The sequence below is a fragment of the Dendrobates tinctorius genome, unplaced genomic scaffold, assembly GCF_039654945.1.
Source record: "Dendrobates tinctorius isolate UK_male_01 unplaced genomic scaffold, ASM3965494v1 ptg000086l, whole genome shotgun sequence".
Classification (NCBI taxonomy): Eukaryota; Metazoa; Chordata; class Amphibia; order Anura; family Dendrobatidae; genus Dendrobates; species Dendrobates tinctorius.
Window position 1 is genome coordinate 66011074 of NW_027361754.1, and position 4261 is coordinate 66015334.

Below are 4261 nucleotides of genomic sequence, written 5' to 3' on the forward strand. Positions count from 1 at the left end.
GCCCGAATCGATGTGGCTAGGCTGTGTGTTCCTCCCGCCCGATAGGTGTGGTTTCGCTGATCGCTTCTTCAAGGGGCGTGAGGAGACATATTATGCGGCCCCATGGACCCAGCCTTCTCATCAGCTACTCATTTAGGCCACAGCACAAAACCCTTGCTGACTACTAGTGGTGCCTTATACACCAAACCGATACTTATACTAATGCTAGCTATGATGGCCATCACTTTTTTTGCACCTACGAGAAGCATTCCATACATTTAGGTTGCACCACTATAGCAAACCTGATGCATCACAGAACATGGTACTGTCATGATCTCAGTGCGGGTTTGACTCGCACATGTGGGGTTAATGTCTGGAACCAGTGCTGATGACTGGCACTTCTGGGGTTAAAGGTTATGATCCCAGTGCAGGCTTACCTGCACACCTGGGGCTCATAATTGTGGCCCCTCCCTGGTTCTGGGAAGGCTTCTTATGGCCTCAGGAAGCTCCTATCCCCGTCAGTTATACTTTCGCCCTTGGCAGAGTGCGTTGACCCCTGAGTGTGTTTGTGCTGTGTTCTTGTTTGCCTGATAACTTGGTGTATGACTCGGCCTGTCCTCTGGATACTGCTTGTTGGATTCTGCTTGGTACCTTCTATGTCTGTTTGGCTTTGACCACTGCTTGGCCCCAACTCTCCGTTCTGTCTCATCCCTGGTACTTTACTGTTATCTCTGTGTATGACCCGGGTTGTCTGACTTTGAGTATTCCTGTATAGTATTTTGCCTATCTCTGGCAGCCGGATGCTAAGCCCCGCCCCCTTGTGGTCACATGACCGTAGGTCCTTCACTGCTCACTGACTTTAGCTTCTCCAGGTCCTGTTTTCCTGAACTATCCGGTCGTGTCTGACCCTGGGCCCCTCTGCAGTGTGGGTGAGTCCTTGCTCAGCGGTGACTGCACGCCGACCTTAACAGGACCGTGACAGGTACAGGTGCATCTTGCAAAATTAGAATATCATCAAAAAGTTAATTTATTTCAGTTCTTCAATACAAAAATTGAAACTCCTACACATTACACACAGAGTGATATATTTCAAGTGTTTATTTCTGTTAATGTTGATGATTCTGGCTTACAGCCAATGGAAACCCAAAAGTCATTATCTCAGTAAATTAGAATAATACTGTATAACACCAGCTTGAAAAAATGATTTTAAAATCCGAAATGCTGGCCTACTGAAATGTATGTTCAGTAAATGCACTCAATACTTTGTCGGGGCTCCTTTTGCATCAATTACTGCATCAAAGAGGCGTGGCATGGAGGCGATCAGCCTGTGGCACTGCTGAGGTGTTATGGAAGCCCAGGTTGCTTTGATAGCAGCCTTCAGCTCGTCTGCATTGTTGGGTCTGGTGTCTCTCATCTTCCTCTTGACAATACCCCATAGAGTCTCTATGGGGTTAAGGTCAGGCGAGTTTGCTGGCCAATCAAGCACAGTGATACTGTTGTTTGTAAACCAGGTATTGGTACTTCTGGCAGTGTGGACAGGGGCCAAGTCCTGCTGGAGAATGAAATATAAATCTCCAATAAGCTTGTCGGCACAGTGAAGCATGAAGTGCTCTAAAATTTCCTGATAGACGGCTGCGCTGACTTTGGTCTTGATAAAACACAGTGGACATACACCAGCAGATGACATGGCTCCCGAAACCATCACTGATTGTGGAAACTTCACACTAGACCTCAAGCATCTTGGTTTGTGTGTCTCTCCACTTTTTCTCCAGACTCTGGGACCTTGATTTTCAGTGTGAAGTATCCACAATCAGTGATGGTTTCGGGAGCCATGTCATCTTCTGGTGTAGGTCCACTGTGTTTTATCAAGACCAAAGTCAGCGCTGCCATCTACCAGGAAATTTTTGAGCACTTCATGCTTCCCTCTGCCGATAAGCTTTTTGTCATGAGTAAGGCTATGTTTCCACGTTCAGTATTGGCATTGGCAGCGCTTTGGACGCAGTTCCGTCCAAAGCGCTGCCGGCTTTTGTACGCACGGTGATTCCGCATGTGTTCAATGCACACCTGTGGAATCACCGCATCCTATACATTGGACTGTGATATCTTGTGGAGACTGAGCTTCTCCACAAGATAAATAGACATGCTGCGGTCTAGAGAGACGTGCCGCATGTCCAGTTACGCAGGGAAGCCACGGGTGTCCCGGCACGCATAGTGGAGACGGGATTTCATAAAATCCCCCCCACTATGCTGTAACATCTGGTCGCTGTGGATTGGACGCTGCAGCTGTATACAGCGTCCAATCCGCAGCGTTTTCTGACTGTGGGAATGTGGCGTCCCTGAGGCTCAGTCGCCACAGAGGTACTGCACCTTCTCCTAAGGTGTAGTGCTCCACCACCTAAGTAAGTTGGGAACTCCTTTCCACACGCCAACACCTGCACCCACACACAGGATAGTTCAGCAATGGACCAGATTGCGGCTTCATGCTTTGAGGGTAGCAGAGAGCACCTTTCGTGGGTCCTTGCTTCGTAACACGAGATGTGCTGGGAGGTGGGTGGAGTTAGATATAAAAGAGTGGGAAAGTTTAGAATTACAGATCAGTCTGGGAGGTCAGTCTGACAGAGAGTCGGAGAGAGGAGTCTAGGGGGTCAGTCAGGAGAGACTGAGGACGTATCCCTAGAAGAAGGGATGGAGAAAGGAGTGCTGCAGCTGCGTCAGTGACCTGAGCCAGCTGGCACGGGAAAGGAACAGAAGGAGAAAGACATAGAACTGCAACCTAAACTTCCATAAGAGAGAGAAGGAACAGCGCGGAACGAAGGAGTAGGAGAACAGAGAGGAGTTGTGGGTTGGAAGAGGAACCCTGCCTATAGGTTCTCAGTGCAAGACCGGGGCCCGGTCCCCGAGGTTGTATAGACATTTATGGTTCTGCAGCAGACACCGGTGGAGTAGTTGGCTGTAAATGCATTACTCCAATCAAAGACTTGGGGCACAACAGCATCTGTATAGAGAGCCGGGACTCAGGAGAAAGGGAGTCCCCGAAGTAGGCTACAGCTGTCTGCCGTACAAGGAAGAGTTGTTAGGAACATCTGACAGGAGGAACTTCAGAGTACCACGGTACTGGAGCTCTTCACACTAAAGGCGCAATAGAGGAGTTGTTCAGGACAGGTACATGTTGGCGAAGTGTTGGAGAGGAGAGCCCTGATTTGCCCGGGAGGTTGATTGAGTCTATGCCCCGGAGGACACAGCACGGAGGCAGGCACCAGTGTGTACCACGAACTGTGAGTAAAGCTTTGGAACCACAAGCCCTGGTGTCTTCCAACATTGTGCGCCAACACCGTCAGCACCGCTACATCTGGGTATCATCCTTTACACTAACTGTGCCTATACACTGTCCTGGGGTTACAGCTTCACCTGTGGGGAGCTACACCATCTATGCTGCAAGACACCATCAGCCCCAGAGGATCTGCACGCAGCGTTGGCTTAACATCTTGCTTGCCAAACACCACAGGTGGCGTCACGGAACTATTCCATTCAATTAACTAAACTTCAAATCCCCATTACTTGGGCACCCAGGGCCACGGACTGGGTCACCGCTGCTGTGACATATTCCCCTGACACCGGCCCGGTACCGAGTACCCCACAGCCCTGGGACGGGGCGACCCAGGAACATACCCTTAAACTGCTTAGTGCAGTCGAAATGTGTCGACAGGGTCATGTCGACCTTGTAAATTTTTCTTTTGTATGCACTATATTTTATTTTGAAAAAGAAAAGGAAAATCCTGTCCTGTTGATCTGGACTCCAATTTTTTCTATTATACTTTGCCAAAGTAGCCGTTGTCCCCACCGTTCCCCTTTTTCCATTTGTTTAATTATGAAAAATAAAAATAAATACATACATACATCCATACATATATACAAAATTTGGCATTGTCAGCTGAACTATTAATTAGACTAAAGTACTGTTATTAATCTCACCTGGTGAACAAAAGAAATATGCAAAAAATACATCCAGAATTGCTGTTTTTAATCATCTGTCCTCAAACCAGATTTAACTTTTTAATTATTTTTTTTAAACTCTAAAAATTTAGCCTAATCAGCAGAATAGCGTTACCATTCGATTTTAATGCTCAATGAACGCCAGAAAAACGATGAAAAGCTACGGTGCCTTTTTTTTTTTATTTCACCCCACCACAAAAATGTTTTTTTTTTCCTTTCTCGGTTTTCCAATACAAATTAAACAGTGCCATAAAAAAATATAGCTCATCCCGCAAAGAAAATGCAGAAA